This window comes from Passer domesticus, chromosome 2 (assembly GCF_036417665.1).
Source record: "Passer domesticus isolate bPasDom1 chromosome 2, bPasDom1.hap1, whole genome shotgun sequence".
In the NCBI taxonomy this organism is placed as follows: Eukaryota; Metazoa; Chordata; class Aves; order Passeriformes; family Passeridae; genus Passer; species Passer domesticus.
In genome coordinates, this window is record NC_087475.1 from 103,367,504 (window position 1) to 103,386,405 (window position 18,902).

The following is an 18,902-nucleotide window of genomic DNA, read 5'->3' on the forward strand; positions in this document are numbered from 1 at the left end:
GAGAGGAGTGAGATATTTTCACTGAAGAGAGAAGTCTAAAGACAGAAGTGCCTTGGGGTGTAGGGTTCCAGTACTGCAGGGTTCAGGCTTTTTGGCTTTTCCTGCAAATATACTGCCCAATGGAGATAAGTTTTCATAGTGGAAAACCTTTATGGGACGCTCAGAGTGGATAATTCTACCTTGGAAAAAAAAGAGGGAGGAGAAGGAAAACAAGCCAACCTCTCTGCTCTCAGCTGATGTTTCAGCTTCTAAGCATTTGCACTTGAAAGTCTTTGAGCACCTTTGAAGTTAGATGTGAGAGATTTTCAGACCTTTTTCTCTACAGATGCTCTGAGGACCCCACATTTTACAAGGTGGTTTCTAAAATAAATTTGTCTCCATAGCATCCTCAGCTCACCTCACAGGTATATAACCACCCAATCTCTACAATCCTTCCTGCATTAATCCTCTCCCAAAAACTCCTAGGGATCCAACTTCCAAAATTCAGGTACTCTGTGCAGAAAGTCCTTTTCATCCTGTAAGTCATTGGAGGTAAACATGCATTACCCTACACTTCAGAAGTTTTGAATTTGGTCTTTGGGATAAACTTTACTCTTTCTAATGAGTTATGAAAATACACAGACCGTGACACCTGGCTACAGCCTGGTGGCCACTTAGGAGCCCTAAAGGACACAAAATCAGTGTGAGTGGTATTCAAGGAATAAAACTCAGTCATCAAGATCTAGAGCTGGCTACCCATATAGATAAATCCGGTGCAGATTTAAAATACCTCATGATAAGGAATAACTTTTCCATGGCCATGTGACATTCAATACAGTGAATTATTGAATTGCCAGTTCTATGCACTGAGCAATAGTCCATGTCTGTCTTGCTCAGACATGAGCAGTCCATGTCTGTTGCTTCCTCACATGCATGCTCTTCTTTCTTTTCAACAGGGCAAAGCACTAGCCCACTTATACAACACAAGCCTTCTATTTTTCCCTCCTTCAAGGCCCCATATTCTATTTTGCACCACAGCCAAAGAGCAAAGCGAACAAGCAAGCTAAGAGGACAGTACAGCTACAAAATCACCCCACAGCCTCGAAAATTTCAGCCACAATCTTTGTCTCCTGCAGCACAGCAAATTCCGCATGCCCTCCCAGCGCTGCAGGGAGGAGTATTAACCTATTGGCAGGTATAGCCCAGTTTCTTTTGCAGAACCCAGCTGCGCCGAATAAATAAATCACCTGCGGCCATTTATGTGCAAATAACCTGTGCCAAGGGGCCGTTTGGAAGAAAAGCTTCGATCTGTGTTCACAGCAGCACTGGCGTAATGGGAGCAAATAAACACACGTGCTGTCCTCCCTATTCTGTCCGCTCCCACAGCGCTTTTGTAACACAGCACTTTCCCTTGCTGTGTTAAGGCTGAGAAGCAGCATTTTGCATTAAGTAGTCGGCTGTTACAGAAGAGAAAGAGCCACAAAGTGCACTTAACAAAACCCACCCTCTACTCCAGAGCTGGGATGTTAAAACCAAAGAAGAGCGAACGTGCCTCATTTCCCCATCTGCAACCAATTCCCTTGACAGGCCCCATTAAAAAGCCAACCAATTCTGGCACTCCTACTCTCAGAGGAGCCCTGCGACACAGTTATTAAATAAAGTGCACTGACTTTCATTGTGGATGGGGATTGCTTAACGTAAGTGCAGCACTTAGAGATTGAGCAGAAGAGGAGACATGGAAGGTTTGAGCCTCTGGATTCTTTCATGATGGGCACCCACTCTTCTCCACTGCTGAAATCAAAGTCCTTCACAGCTCCAAGCTTTTCTCATTTTCTTTCAAGTCTTGACTCTGAACAAGCCAAATTCAAAATAATTACCCTACCAGTCTCAGGAATTTCACTCCTTGCAAGTCCAACAAGTGTGGCCACTCCATCCACTATAAACACAGGGATCCTATGCACACATGTCCTCCCAAGGAGGTTTTCCACTCCCCCAAAGCTGACTGCATAGCAAAAAACCCTCCACTTTCCATCAATAATTTTTTTAAGTTTTAAAACCACTTGTGCTTTGGCTGTGCTCATGCTCCTGGTGTGACTGCTTTCCACAAATATTGTGGTGGGCAAACTCTCAACAAGTTACTTCCTGGGAACATAAATTACCAGAGGATGTGCAACAGAAAGCTAATTCCAGAACCCATGGGTAGCTGCTCTGCCCATTTGCTCCCTCAGTTTTACTCTGTGAGAGGGGTGGCATGGAAGGTACCCTGAGATCTACTTTCATATCCATACAGTAAACTTTTGTTATTAGACAAGGAGGTATGCACTAGGAAGTTTCAATTCAAGAGAATCATCCCAGCAGATTTCATGTTTCTGACTATTTCCAACTGGTTATTTGTCAAGTTCAGCAATATCCACTCCCCCAATATGCACCAGACAATCACCAGCAATGAGAAGTGCCAAATGCTTCTCATGGACCTGGATCCCTTCCTAAATGGAAGCTGTTCTGTGTGTTCTCCTACTGAGGCTGTGTTGGTGAACAAAGCACAGGCAATCTCCACCCTTCCTGAGCAGTGACCCAGCAGCCCCTAACTTGGGACTTCTGTTCATTCCTCACCCAGTGCAGACCAGCCACCTTCCTTCCTTTAACCCCCCACCAAATTACAGGGCTGCAAGGGGCAGAAAAAATAGGGGAAATAACTTCCTTTACAAAAGCTGAAGGGTCTGCATCTGTCCTACCCTCAAACATAACTTGCCAAACCAGACCACCAGCACCACAGCCTGCTCAAATCTGCAGGTCCCCTGCTGCCCTAAGCACATATGTGTGGGGCTAGGTCTCTCCCCATGACAGTGCACTTAAAAAACTCGGAAAGGGCCAGGCAGAGGGAAATGTGTTTCCCCTTCTCCAAGGAGCATACCCCACTTCACTTCACTCATAAATGTATCTGGTAGCTCAAAATACTTCAGAATGTATAGAGAATAAAGACAATGGTATCTCTGAAGTATTTTCCTGCGCTGATCCCATATCCCTATCAGTATTCCCCCAGGCAGAGGGTTTTTCAATGTAAAATACATATTGCTGAAAAAATACTTAGTATATAAAAGTAAAAAAATCTAGCTTTTAACAAAGTATTTCCAAATTTTATCAATGTCAGAGGTGATATTTATTACAAGCATTTATTACAAGCTTTTTATTCTTTTTTTTATTTAATGCTTAACAACAAATAAGTAGAGTAGACTGAAAAACACCAAATATATGTGTCCCAATTCTGTGTGGGATTAACTAGCAACAAACCCCTGGAGGGCAACATGTGATCCAGTTGGTCTCCAGTGACTCACTCCCAGCCTAAGTAAGCATTACAGAAGCCATGGCAAATTGGGCTCTGCTGTCAGTTACAAAGGGAGCTGCATGACTTCCCCAGTTCCCAGAAGCTGCTAAAATTCTGCCAAGAGAGTGTCTTCCTAATTTGCATTATCTTGGCCATTTACAATTCATCCAAACAGAGCTGGCAATTAGTGGTTGTTGGTAAACACCGCACTGAGCTCCAATCAGTGTTTTGCTGCTCTGGCGCTCTCTATTTACAAATTCTTGCAGTTATAGTCATATTAGAGAACCAGTTTTGACAGTTTCTGTCCCATGAAGTTACAGTTTTCCCCAATTACTGCAGATAACGAGAAGACCAAGCTCACTAAAACACACAGTCCTGTGACCCGAGGACTCTTATGCCCAATTTGTGGAAGAACAGTGAACATCACAATATGTATATTGAGTGAATTGGTGCAGAGCCACCAAGCTGACCGGGCTGAGTTGAGGAAAGATGCAGTGTTTTGCAGGAAAACTATACTACCTCTTTACTACAGGTGGAAAAAAACCCCATCTTGAAGCATCATGGGATCATCTAATCCTTACCAGGACTAGCCTATGACAGCTGAGGAGAATTATCAATAGCTTCTCTTCCAAGCCCTGAAGCCTGAGTAGCTGGGAGGTAGCAGCAGGACACAATGAAAGGTGAGGAGGGGGAGCGGGTGGGAGCCAAATGGGAATGTCGGCTGTGAAGGGAGGGTTCTAACGCATGTCAAGACATAAATGTAAATGGACAGCTCTTACATTATCTAACCACTGCTCTCCTCACTGTGCAGCGTCCTGCATGGTAGCCCTTTCATCACTTCGCTCTGAAAGCCTCTCCTCTGTGTGTCCTGCCTTTTGAACAGGCTCCTCACATCTATCTGCCTCATTTATTCCCCTTCTCAGTTCAGTTCCTCTCCTGACAGCATCTCTTATTCTCCTTTGCCAACCATCCTGCAGTTTTTCTCCTTTTGATCTCATTTCTCTGCATCGGGTATTTAAGATTCCCATTGGTAAGAGATGGGCAGCATCACACTACAAAACAGCATTTCGGGGCCAGTTCAGATTTGCCAGTTCAGAGCACTACTGACTGAAGCAAGAGACCCTGAAAAAGCTCTTGCATAGAGTTGCAGAGACATTTGCAGTCTTCTACCTTGGGTAAAATGGAGAAATACCATTTCTATATTCCTTTATTCAATAGAGAGTTTCCAAATTTTGTTGCCCCACAATACTGGTTAACATTGCTGTGTACAAGCCACCACCACGTCTACGCCAAGAAGTGGCCAATTCCCCAAAATATCTGCATTTTCAGAGTGTCTTTCAGATGGTAAAGACTAAAAATAGAGTGTTTAGATAAAAACTCTGGCTGTCTTTATTTTATTCATCCATGCTCTGTCCAAGACACATTGCATTTTGATCTCTGGCTACCTGCAAACAAAAAGGTTAAAAAAATCAGGGAAGGAAACCAGTTTGTCAAACAGTGACTCAAACGGGACACAGCTGAAATTATAGTTTTGTACAGAAAGCTGATGAGGAAACTGCACAAGGAACTGCATAAGCCAGAGCAGCTGCTGGCAAGAACATTAACTTTCTCCAGACTCACAAATGGTTTGCGGGACCTCCAAGGCCATAATTCATTATCCAGTGAAATATTTAATCTATTTTCACCATGTTGGGAAACAAATGGGACAGAGAGGCATGGATCACAATGGAACCACCACAGCAGAGCCACAAAACAAAAAATTCCAAAAACTCCCAACCTCCCTTGTTCCAGCTTCCCCTGCCCAATGTACGTCTTAAAGATGAGTCAACATAAGCACTACAGCTGAAGCTTGGGAAAAAAAGGAGAAGACTTCTTATCTAAAATCCAAATTACCTAGAGCCACTGCTTATGCAGACACTGTCTAGAAGCCAGGCAATACAGAAGCTTTCCTGGTTGTGCTGTTGTATCCAGAAAACACAAGCCACATGGATGGGATGATGCTCTACTGCCCACACTTTGCAACCCCCATTACCAGGAATTCAGACATGAGCTTTTTCAGTCATGAGAATTACAGGGCACATGGAATTGTTCCTGTCACCCCATGCTAACTCTGGGTTTCTACTGGACCCATCTTCCCTAACCATCCCCCAGAAACCAGACCAAAAGAAACAGGACACAATTCAACAGCATTCAACCTGCCAGAGAGATCAGAAAGTTAAGGGTCTTCAGTCTCCTATGCTCAGCAGCAATTAATTTAAAGTCTGGAGGAAGATGAAAACTCCATCCTAATGGTCAAGTGGTGCATGAGAGAGAAAATGAGCCATTTCATAGTCCCTGTGGTTATCATCTGCCACAAAGCTAAGATTTGATTACCCCTATCTTAACACATAATTACAAATGTCATAAAATTAACCAGGCTCTTTTTAAAATCCTTTTATAATAATTGACTTGATGACCTCCTGGGGCAACAAAGGCTGTAAGCAGTAAAAGCCAAATTTATTCTACATTAACATACCTGCGCCTTATAATTATAATATCCTACAAATAAGGAATCTTATAACGATATCCTCTTTGGAGTAGCAGCAAGAAGGCATGGAAGAATCCCAAACATGCTGCACAAAATCACCTGTGCACAAACTTAATGGAAAGTAAGTCATGGCAGCAGCAGTGTATGGCAAGAATTGATGGAAAATGATCAGGCACATTCACTTTCACAAGAAAAGTGTCAGGCCAGACTTCTACAGTGAAATAAAACTTCCATTTTGTCATCTAGAATATTAAGTGCACAGGCACTACATGAATGTATTGCAAATTCTAAGATAAATTTTGTATTTCTGTCTGAGTTGCTGACCCTGATTCACATGTCCATTCCTTATCTCATCCATAAAACAGGGATTAGTGGAATGGAATTCCACTGGAGCAGAGGTGTTAAACAACAGCCTACAGACTAAGGACTAGTTATACAGCTGTTCATACTGTACAGATGTGATTTGACCTCCAGCTGCAGGGATTTTTCCTGCATCTTGTAGTGTTTGTAACTAAAACATCCATATGTTTCTCCTGTGACCCCAAACCTATATGTTCCTGCCTAAGCATTGCTTTCCATGTACATTTTGGAGATGTGATCAGAGTTCACAGAGAGCTAAGGCTGAGTTGCTCTTCATGCAAAGATTAAGCAAGGATTTGATAGGTTTTTTATACTTGTCTCCCTCCTCCCTTTCCTAGAGCTTCCCAAAGAAGCAAGAGGCATATTTTGCTTTCTTCTTCCACTAGCTCAAACTGGCCTGTCCCTTCTCATGAAGTGGCTACTCCCCATGCCAAGACAGTCAACAGAGAATTCAACCAAAAGCAAAATTCTAAAGGAACTTGGCAAGATGGGGATGTCCTCAAAATACTGCAGGTAAAAGGTATCATAGTTGCAAGGGGTTCTTTTCCTAGCCCGAAGACAGAGCGACACATTCTCAATAGTTGAGCACAGCAGCAGCATATATAGCTATTGAGAGGAGATGAGAGTAAAAAAACCCACAAAACTTGGAAGTGACACTGCAATCACAAAATGCTCTGATCAGTTCTGCTAGAAACCAAACAAAACACAGGTGCCTTCTTGCTGTCCCCTATCTGCCCATCTCCCCCTCCATGAGACAGTGGTCTTACTAGGTTGCCAACAGCACTGCATAATTAAAGAAAGTAAGAAGTATCCTGGCATCACATGTTAGTCAAGACCACAGGCAGAAATGAAGCCTTCAAGGCCAGGCATGTGAAAGACACAAAGGAGTTCCTGTGCAAGTGATACAAGAAGATCACTCAAGTCTGTTTTGAGCTGAATAAATTGGTGACTCCATTAAATTCTGAGGCATCTAAGGAAAAAAAAACAAAACAAAACAACCAGTTCTCAGTTCCCAGGCCTTTGCTTGAACCACAGGAGAAAAATTACAAAAGAGAGGAAATCCTCACAGTGACAAATAGAAAAACCCAGAGACAAGGCAGATTTGTCAAGAAAGTAGCTGACTGGTCCCCAGTCCTATAAGAGAGTTAATTCACTTTGCCTTCCCCTTCAATTTGTGTTCCTAAGAAATCACCTATCACAGGATGAGTACAAAGTGTCCTGGTTTCACCTGACACCAGGTTCTCTCTCTTAATCAAAGCCCTCCATGTTATGAAACAGCTCAAAGCAGGTCACTACATAACCAGCTCATGCAGCCTGAGTGGGGAAGGGGCTTGGAGGTGGAGGAGGAAAAGGGGAAGGATAAACTTAAAGCAAGAAATGGAATTTAAGAAAGCCATGGCCAGCTCATTAAATTGTCCCAGGTTACTTTGTGGGGTGTGCTGGGTGCCAGCCTAAGACACTGAAGCAGAAGCAGAGGGAGGGAGGCCTACGTGACTGCAGTGTCCTCAGAGTGACTGGAGGCGAGAGACAGAGCTTGTTTTTCTTTCCACAGAGAAGCAAGAGAAGGAAAAAAAGTGCAACAGTAATAATTTTCTACATTTATGAAGACCTGAGGAAGTTTGCCTGCTCAACAGCCATTTTCTACTGAGCTGTCTTCCCTCTGTGAGGTTTCTAACTCATGCCTGACTGACTCTCCTCCTGATTTCCAGTAATTAGGAGCCTTCCAGCCTACCCCTCTGCTCAAAGCATCCTTCATTTCAGGGACCAATTGGGTGCTATTATGCCACTGACTTTTAAAAACCTGTGGCTGTACATCAGAGCCCCAGCTGGTGCATCCACTCTACTTGCTTGTCTAACCTCCGTACGTTTCCCCTTCAAATCCAGCCCTTGCAAGGAAACAGAACAGATAATAAAATCCAGAGGGAAACAGATAAATCAGAGCACTTCATTCAATTGCTGACACAGGACATTGCTCAAGGAGGAGGATTCACTCACCCTCAGTGATGGAGTGATGAGAATCACTACTAGCACCCCCAGGAAACCTCTCCCTTTAAAACAGTCTGTATTTTACCCACGTGTGTCCATGTGTGCATGTAATAAAAATAATTGCTGCTTGTCATCATCAGAGATGAGCAAGGCAAAGCCTGTGCTTTTAATAAGCCAATATGGATTTCACGTTCTGCTTGCTGTCTGAGCAACAGCAATTGCTATTTCCTTTGGAGATTGATTTTGCCTTAGGCTTGGTCTTAAGAGGTTATCTGATGGATTTTGGTTATTTGGGAAAAGGGGACAAAGGGCAGGCCTGCCTTGGAAGTGAAGATAAAAACACCTGTGTGCACATCCCTTTTGCAGGTTTTTTTTTGTTCATTTTTCCTTGTTCAAAACAGCAGTTTGAAAGGAAGAGAGCTGGTGGAAGGCAAGATAGGGTTACAAAAGTCGCAAAAATACAGTTCTCTCTACTGCCCCTAGTCTCCGTTGGGTGTCTGTGTTGGAAAAGAAGGAATATTATAAGAGATGAGGTCATCTTCATGGGGCCAGTCTGAAGTCCCTTGGACAGTGAATTCTGAAAACCCAAGTCCTGACACTCTCAAATGCTGAGCTGACCAAGGCATCCAAAATTATAGGTCATTTCAACTGCTCCCTCTTCTGCCATACTGTCTTTTTCCCTCATGGCCATGGTGATCTCCTGAAGCAAAGGTGACCACTCCCAGGGCTTTTCTTGGTGCAGGACAGTGCCTAGAATATTGATCCCACTGAAATTACCAAGATTTCAGAGCAGCACACGGGAAAGTTGCTATGAGGAACAGCAGCCATAGGGTTGTTTCTTCTCATATGAAGACGTGCACTTAGCCACAGTAGGGTCCAGAAATAATGGAGTTTCCAAGGTTTCTCATGTCTGAATTTGTCTCCTCAAAACCAACTCACGTTACTGATGGCTTCTACCTTCCCATACCATAATGAATCTCAAGTGTTTTTATATCTCCCCTTGAACACATTAAACAGAGGAAATTAATGAGCATTAGGAAGCGAAAGAAGAGGAAAGAGGGTAGGGGTAGGAAAATGAAAGTTTAGATGACAGTTTGTGTATGTTTTTGTATGAGTAAGTGAGAGAAAGTACATGAGCGTGACTGGAAAGAGTTGCAGAGGAAATATGTAAGAAAGGCAGACAGGTTATCTGTCATTCAGCCTGTCCCCCATTAGTTTCCAGCTCTCTCATCTTTCTCTCCTCCTTTTCACTAAACTATTCTATTTCTCTCCTTTCCAGAAAGACCAATGCAACACTAAGAAGGGAAGGCAAATAAAGCAGAGGTGTGGGGAGGGGGGGAGGTGGAACAACCACACTCTCTTTTATCCACTAGGGCAGAGAAGTGAGAAAAAAGCTTGCACCCTTAAGCTAAAACAAATGTGAGATACACAAATACTTCACCCATGAGCTGCAGTGTCTGTGCCCAAAGAGTGCAAGCATTTTCACATGCCTCAACCTATCCCCTTTGCTGCAAAGCAGAAGTGAAAGTCCCCAGGCCATGGTCTGATTTTTACAGCACGCATGACACGTGCACTGGCTTTGGTGATGGAGCTGATAACAAAGGCACTACAGATGACAAACACTGTGGCAGCTCAGGCTTCTGCTATGATGAATAATCCCCTTGCAGAGTTTCAGCTCATTTATTTTGCCAAATCCCATTTGTAAGAACTGCTGTGCATTTGGCGACACCTCACAAGCTGAAAAATGGAAGCCTTTAGAAGGTGACTGCATGAAGTGGCTGTGGGTGCTAGTGATTTTCTACAGCTCCTAAGAGCACCTTCTCCTGGAAGCAGCTGGGACAGGGAGGAGCTGTGTTCCTGGATTTAAGGCAGAGGGAGACTATGAATGCAATGCTTATAAATAGTAAGCTTTGATCACTTTCCTAGTGGCACAGCTTTTGTACTGTGGCATATGTGCTTCATCCATCTGGGACCAAGCATGCTACAGCTGCTGGTTCTGCCTGCTTCCTGCTGTAAGAAGCTATGAGTGAAGTAGCTGTGAGCTTCACACTGAAAAAAATACAAGTGGTGTGTTACATCCTGGATTCCATAAGAGGCTTAAAAAAAAAAAAAAGAGTTGCTCATAATTAGTCTGCATGTTTTTCAAACTGATATTGATGCAATAGCTTGTTCATGCAAAATAGCCACGTGTACAAAAACTAAATGCATCCCTAACCTACCTCTTTTCCTCTTACTGACAGCTGGTGTGGTTTAGGATTATCTCATCAGTAGTTTGCAGTGGACATGACACTCGTGTGATGTAATTGAGATAATACATTCAGTAATAATCTTGCAGTTCAGACAATGATGGCTTGCTTCTTCTGCAAGGCAACTTACCATATAAAAATAAACCACCCAATGAGAAGGTGATGTCATCAGCTACATTATTTAATTTGCAAAATTACTAAAGAACAGTAGAGCAAATTTTTAGTCTGAAGCAATTAAGTGAAGCTAGTGTAAACAAACACCTGGGTTACTGCAAAACTGTATCAGAAGATAGACAGTGACCTTTAATCTCTCATCTCAGCCTTTGTCTTCTGGTGAACTGGCTCTCATCAAGCTCTGGGAGCAGGCTAGATACCCAGGTGAGTGGTGTGACTTAAAGAAACACAGTCCAGAGGCAGGCAAAGCTCCTGTGTGAATAGGACAGCTGCTGAGGTTTATAGCATGTTTAAGATTTCACTCATGTTGTGTATGTGAGGGCACTCCTGCTTGGAAAGGCTCATTGCACTGTTATTGTTTGGTGAAGGAAGTAAGAAAAAAGGAAGAGAAAAGCTGGCAAGACAAAAGGAAATGGCCTCAAGTTGTGTCAGAGGAGGCTCAGGTTGGACATCAAGAAAAATTTCTTTTCTCAAAGGGTATTTAAGGACTGGAATGGGCTGCCCAGGAAAGCAGTGGTATCACCATCCCTGAAAGTGTTCCAGAAAGAACTGTACTTGGCATAGTTCTATGTCCAGTTCTTCCTGAAACATAATGCATAGTCCTGGCATAGTGCTATCGTATAGTGGACAGTAGTGTTTAGTCAAAGGTTAGGCTCGATGCTCTTGGAAGTCTTTCCCAGCTTTAAAGATTCTATTCTATTCTCTTCCTTTCTATGATCCTAAGTGTAAAAGTGGGAGGGGGAACAAAAAGAGATTATCTTTCTTGGTTTCCGGCACCCAAGGGAACAAACTTCCCTCTAACAATGAAGTAAACAGGAATCCCTGAGAAAACATGCATCCTTGAAACACTAATTTATATTTAATACCTGAATGTTTACAAAAAGAGGGGAAGGCCAGTGTGCTCAATGACTTTATTATTTACCTGTCACATGGCTTTTGGCATCTGTCCCAGGGGTAGAGGCAAAAGTATTGACACCACAGCATGCAGAGAAGAGAGAAGAGCAAGTCTACAACCTGAATGAGAGCTGACTGTGTCAGACACAAAGACACCACATGCATGTGTGGAGTAGCACTGGCATGTGCACAGAGCCCCAGCACACTGGGAATAAACCAAGCAGTGCTTTTGGAAGGGCCTAGATCTTCTCACAGAAAGCTAATAAATAAATAACAAGAAAAATCACCCTGTCGTTCAGAAATTAGTTCAGTGACATCCCTGAGGAAAAGGCATCTCTTAGATGTTTATTTGGTCTAACTGAAGGGGGGGGAAAAGTAGGCTGATGCCAGAAATAATGGCATGAATAACTTCGCAGACATGCCAGAACGTTAGTAAATGTAAGAAGTTGCTGCATTGGCAAAGGAAAAGAATACCACGTAGATTAGACAAGATGTCAAAAACACCCCTCTGAAAACACAACTGCAAGTCTCTTCATTACCATACCCACTTCAGCAAATGTACCACGGTTTCTAAGGCTCACAATCAGGTCTCATGCTTTTATGATCCACTGTAGCCACTGCTACTGAGCTCTTCCCAGCACAGACCTATCTGAGTGCAGTGGCAGCTGCTTGCTCCCTGGAGGTGAGAACCTCAGGAATCAGTCCTGGTTTTTGCTGGGGCACAGAGGAACAAGTAAGGAACATTTCTACAGGCCAGGGTACTCCTAGAACCCAGGAAGCAGTGTGATGTCCCCATGGAAATTTGTGCAGCAGGATATTCCCTGCGTGACTGTAGCCACAGTATAACAACACACTGCCTGTGTGAAAGCCACACCCCACCCCAGTGTCAGAAAATACCAAGTTGTGTAGCAAATGGCCAGCAGTCATTAGTTTAGTCCATAGGAAAACACAGGTCTCAAATGGGCTGCCTGGATTACAGCTGGTCTCTAGAGAGGAGGCCAAGGCTTCGAAGAGTATCTTATTTTTCACAGTCCACACCAGAAACCTACATAGGAGGCCATAATCAATTAAAATGGCCATGTGAAAAAAGTATGCAAGATAAGGGGAAACCATTTCTGTTCCAGCACTGGTAGAAAACTCATTAAATCAAGATGCTATGGCTATTCCATTATGTTTCAAACTGGTATTTTACTTTGCATGGAAACGAAGGGAAACTGACTCCAAAACCCCAGTCATAGAATCCCTCATTTGCATCTTAAAAGGTACAAGTCTGTCTGTTCTGCTTATTCTGTTCTTTAATTATCCTAATGAAAGCAAATGTGAATCCCCAAGGATTTGGTCCCTTTCTGACAGATTGCTTTTAAACCTGGAGACAAGGGAGGCACATGGCCATGAAAAACCTTAGTTTTTAACTTGCACATCTGGGGAAGATTCCCCTGGTATCTCATGTGACATGGACAATATGTTGTAGCAAGAAGAAAAGCTAAGCAAGGGCTCTAATTTGCTGTCATATGGAGAGCCCATGAAAAATCAGCTCAGGCTCCAGAAGCTTTGAGAGGCTGCTGGCTCCAGGCAGCACAGCCCTCTTCAAATGCATGATATCTTACAGAAAGACCATCCTTCTATCCAAACAGAGCACTTGTTGTTTGCTGTGTTTAAAGGCTCCCATTAACAATCAGTTTAAATTAAAGATTTCATGCAAAGTGAGAGCAATAGATTTGTTTCATGTTGATGTTTATGAGGGCCACTAGTTAAACCAAGAAGCCAGGACTCAGGAGAGCCAGGTCCTTTCCCAAGTTCTGCAACTCATTTGCTACTTCCTTTGAACACACTCCTGCCTCTCAGAGTACTGGAATACAAACTTTCCTCCTACAAAGGATCTCTCTGATACCTGGCAGAAAGAGGCCTCTAGCTGTTAGTGTAATATAAATAATAAATAGAAATAAGGCATTCTGTTGCAAACAAAGCCAACACATTAGCAAACGTGTTCAGTTTTTTTAAAGCATAGCCAAACACCAGTCTAAGCTCCAGTGCTAAAACACAGTGTCTCTTTTTAAGCTCCAGAAAAAGCAACAAAAATCTGTGGGCAGTTCTGTTCAACCCTGAACCCTTCGAAGGGTTCATGCACATGAACAACTACTGTTGTTCACGTAATAGTAGAATGTCATTCTTAATTGTTTTAAATTCCATTTCTGTTGCTTAGACCTAGGATGCCACAGCCTGCTGTCAGCATCACACATAAAAACTCAGTGGCTTTCATTACAGCTATGATGAATTCAACTAGCAGAATTTGCCTTATGCTGCTCTGAACAACAGCACCACCAGCAGATACTCTACTTATTAACCACTCTGTCCAGAGCCTGGATCTGAGAGGAGGAGATAGGACAGCACTGCAAGGCCCATGATGCTTGAGTTCTCCTACCCTGGACCCACTGAAGAGATACAGGAATAAGAACAATCTGCTTTGTTTCTTCATGCCCTCATTCTCTACCCGTTTACTCACACGACCCCTTGCTGCATGTACATGGAACAGGAATTTTGCCTTGGCTGAATGCTCTGGGTGCCGCTGTGGTACATAGTCGCAGAAAAAAATAATCCCAAATAAACAAAAACCAAACCAACCAAAAAAACCCCAACACCCCCTCCTCCCAAATAAAACCCCCAACCTCCCCCTCCTAAAAAATATCTCTCCCCAAAAAAACCAACAAACAACAAAAGCAACCAAAAAACCCAAACAACAAAAAAACCCCAAAAATAAGCAAACAAACAAATAAAAAAAGACAAAAACCCCAACAAAAAACACCCAATATCCTTCATTCTGTTTGAGACAAATAGATATAAGGTAAGCTGCCTAAACCTTTGTGCACACACTGCTGTCCCAAGTGATACCACAGAATTGTGCAGTGTTCTGACAATAAAAATGAAAACACATTTTAACTGCACCTGGATGAAAAGCAAGTATGAAAAATTCCTGTATCTATCCCCCTGCACTACAGTTGTATTGAGTCAAGATACACCAGAAGCCATTCAAAGAAGCAACATGAATTTTGCTTGCTGCAAAAGAGGGGACAAGAAGAATGATTTCTCAAGTGTAAGTAAGCCAAGGATGAGACTGAGGGAAGAAGACCAGTAGGATTTATTTGTAATGACAAGTGACAAGTGATCACCATAAAGATATTCTTGGAACAGAATCCCGCTAATCTCTGCTATAATTCTAGTCTCAAATGGTTTGGCTCTGGCAGTGCTTCTAGAAATGATATATGTGAAAGCATTGGGAATTGTCAAGAAAGAAGTTTTGCCTTGACAGTTACATTTTGGGCTCGATGGGTTTTTTGTGTTTCTCCTGCCCCACCACACTCCCCTGTCTGGTCTTGTGTTTTTGGTTTTGTCTTTTTTTAAAGTTAAGGTCAGCTGCAATTAGTATTTAGAAAAGAATATGTTTATAACCTCCTGCTTTTATCATCATTAATAATGCAACAAATGTATTGAATGTGGGTAGACTTTTCAGCAATCAGTATTCCTCTCCCCCTCCGGCTCAGAAAATATGTACCTCTTGAGAGAAAATCTATTTCATTAGAGACCTGATAAAATGCCTAGAAATGACAACATAAATAAGCATTTAAGTGCTGCTCCTTGTTTCACTATGAAGTCTTTTCCAGCTGAGAAAAGCAAGAAAGAAGCTGTAGTGGGATGGTGGGAGAGCGAGTTGATGAATATTTGATCACAATTGTCTTAAATAAATGCTTTTCCCAGACATACCCTCTTGACATATCGACTGCACTGTTAGTCTCACCTCTCTCACACCACCGTGAAGGCAAGTCAGTGGCCAAGGCATTTTGAGTTGACAACAAATTAAACTGAATGCTTCCTCTCCTTTTGCTTCTCCCTTCTCTTGCTTGTTGCTTACATTGCTGTCATTTCTTTTTCTTCTTTCCATTGCTCCCTCCCCATAAAGGTTTGATAGGTAAACTAGAGTCCCTTATCCAGAGCTATTGCCTGCTATGAAGGTGGTTTGAAATGTAGGTTACTGGGTGGTCAGAGTACTTAATCTGGGCTGGCTGTGCTGAACTTTACGAGAATCTCACAGAAGGAGATGTCAAGGTGGGAGGTGGAGAAGAAAGGAAGCAGCAAACCAGCAGATTGAAGTCCTTCTACCTCAGACCTCCACGATTCCCTTGTGCCTTAGTTCTGCCCAATGATGGCTCACACAGTACACATAAATATTAAGTAAAACTGGGCACCAATACAAACTGCATTTATCCTGCTGTTTGTTCACAATGCCCTTCCCTCAGGATCAGCAGAACCAGCTTAAAACAGAAAGTGACTTTGCCCTGGGCTGAGATTCCTCTAACCTGCTGAAGGAGGAGGTATGAAACAAGCCCTCAGATAAAAACAGAAGCAAGACGACCCTTCTTGCAACAACAAATCGACCGACCCAAGTCTCACATGCACTTTTGCAGGGATAGGGAATCCCTGTAACCCTGAGCTGTGGAGTGTCCCTTGCCTCCTTGCCAGGCACCACACCAGCCCAATATCAACTCCACACGTGTACGCTTGCAAAATAAGGTAATCATGGAGACTAAAAGCAAAATTCACCAAGCATTTTTCTAGTGAATAAGTGGCAGCAAAAGACTCGCAAAGGGTACAACCAGCTCCTTTGGGATTTCAAGTGTTCTTGAGAACCCCATGCATATTTATTTTTATTTAAGCTAAAGAATATATTAGTTTTCTTAAATGCCTTCTATGCATATGCACAAGTTGCAGCCCAGTTCCCTATGGATCTTGATTCATTAAGCAACCACCAAATTCCTTGTTACACCTCCCACTTGATTAAAGTCACATGAGAAATCTATCTAAAGCAAAGGACCTTATACAAACTTTTAACTCCTAAACTGAACACCACATAGGTTGGGGCACTTCTTTATCACCGCTGACTCACACTGTACACAGACACAATACCAGTTTTCCAAGCTGAAGAATTTAAATTAAAGAAGAGTATGATCTAAAAAGAGATGAGGCCAAGAAATAAAAATTTTGTGCACAAGACATCTTTGGAGATGGGAGTCCACGTTGTATGTCAAGGCCACATCATTCCACAAATCTCTTTGAAGGTGATAAATTTGGCCACATTATTCAGCTCTTAATACTGGGAACCCTGTGGGTAACAACATTACGGTAAGGGAGGTCATCTAGAAGTTTGCTGAGGTCTATCTGGCAAAGTTGCATTGTGGAAATTAATCAGAGGAGTCATGATGGCATTGCATAGGATACTCAGAGGCAGTAGCAAAATAGGTTTTTCATGCCAGTAAGACAGACAAGTCTCCTAGTTCACAGCAGACCATGCAAAGGCCTCAGCTATTACGCAGCACAGAGAGTCATATTCTGTAGCAGAAAGCTGCCAGGAGATGCCAAGTAGAAACCTAGTGTTTAACCCCAGCCAACAACTAAGTACCACACAGCCATTCTCTCCCTACCCTCATTCCAGTGGTGAGGAAAATCAAGTGGGAAAAATCTGAACCTTTTAGGTTGAGATAAGAACAGTTCAGTAACTGAAAGCAAGAAAAATGTACTACTACTACAGCAATAGAGAGGAATAAAGACCAGGAGAAACTAGTTATGCCAAACAAAGTTGCTCACTACTCACTGAACAATCCCAGACCATTCCAGACACCTCCACCCAGTTTGTTTACTGAGCATGGCATTCTATGGTATGAAATACCCCTTTGGTCAGTTTGGAGTAGCTGTCCTGGCAATGCTCCTTCTGGTACACCCTCATGCTGGTAGAGCATAGAAAAGTGGAAAGTTCTTGATTTAGAGTAAGCAGTACTCAGCAGCAACTAAAGCACCTCTGTGTTATAAACATTATTTTCATACTGAATTAAAAACACGGCACTGCACCAGGTACTAGAAAGAAAATGAACCATCCCAGCCAAAACCAGGACTCCATCCAAAACAAGAAATGTAAGAATAGGCTCAGATGGAGGTATTCAAACACAAAAAGTATCCCATTTGAAATGCTGATGTTAACCCAGCTCTCCTTGAAGCATGGAAACAAACAAGGAGCAAGAACTCAATAATACTATTGACTAACTTGTCCTTTGAACTCAGTTCTCATCTCTACCTCATTTCTCAGACAGGCTTCTAACAAATTTGGCCCTGGCTATATCCTCTCTCAAGAATGTAAAAAATTTCAGTAGAGTTTAATTTAAACAATTGAAGGATATTAAGAAAGTTAAACCGCTGTGCATGGCACCACTTTGCAAAATATTCCTATATAAGTAACTTGAAGTAATTTATGGAAGGCAAGACATGTCTTTGTCTTTTACAATCACACTCCGATGCAGTAGCTTCACACTCTCACCAAACTATTTAATCCAATTAAGGAACTGGGAAAGATTTGGAAGTTGCTGCAGCAGCTTTTTATGGGGACTAGGACATTTCCACATCCCACCCTGAACCAAGATGGGCATGTCAGAGGCTTCAGCACAAATCAGAAGAACCACACTTCAGCCACACTGAAGAAAGTGGCACAAGAACGGCTCCAAGAGGGAGCAGGCTTTGCCTGACACAGCCCTAGCACAAGCTTGTGTACCATGGACAAAAAGAGGATGGAGATGGGAGGCCTTTCAGTGACTTGGCAGAGATGCCATGTTTACAAAATGTGTGCCTGCACACTTCACTTTTTGCTTTTCTTTTGTAGGAAGGCCTTTTCCTGAGACTCATCCCATTATCCTAACAGAGTATCCATGCCTGATCCTACCTTCCCATTTGCTTAGCAAAACAAGTACTTACTGGCTCTAAAGCACAGGGAAAAATCCTGGAATGAAGTGGAAAAAACCCAGTGACTAGTGTAAATCAAATTGGACAATGAATCATAGCTGGCCTGTGGTCAGCAAAAGAGAACCATTTTTTCTTCCTCAATGCTGGAAAACCTGTCAGTGATTTATTTGTGGGACAAAAAGTACCTTTTTTTTTCTTTTCGTCCTCAAACAACTTCCAGCTTTTCTGGAAGCAATGCCACTAAACTCCTACGCTGTTCACCCTCCCATCAAGAAAATAACTTGGAGCCAAAGGTGTCTGTGGTAAAACTCCAGTCATGTCAATGGATGAAAAAACCCAAATGAACCCGGTCCATTAAATGCTTTAAAAGACATACAGAGGGGAAAAGACAAGGGGAGGGGAAAAAAAAGCCCAAACCAAAAATACCCTGGCACAAAGAGCTTTATTCTGGGGGTCACAGCTGCACATTAACAGTTCCACCTTAATAAAAGCCACAATCAAATCTTCAGTATCTAACACCTAGTTTCCACTTGGCACAAAAGTAAAAAGAAAAAAAAAAGAAAAATGAAAGCAGAAGGTGGAAAGGGAAAAGCGAAAAGAAATAACATTTTCTTTATATATTCAGAAAATC

General features: G+C 42.6%; 1 long non-coding RNA gene across 2 annotated transcripts in view; it reads right to left on the reverse strand.

Moving 5' to 3' along the window:
* LOC135294639 (uncharacterized) overlaps positions 1-18,902 on the reverse strand; it is a 58,101-nt gene that overhangs the window by 35,798 nt on the left and 3,401 nt on the right. Inside the window, exon 4 of one of the 2 annotated variants that reach the window (XR_010356735.1) lies at positions 4,516-4,749. The exons of the other annotated variant lie outside the window; for it this stretch is intronic. This is a non-coding gene — a long non-coding RNA (uncharacterized LOC135294639). Of the gene's footprint in view, positions 1-4,515; positions 4,750-18,902 lie in introns of those variants that run through there. 2 annotated transcript variants of the gene reach the window in all.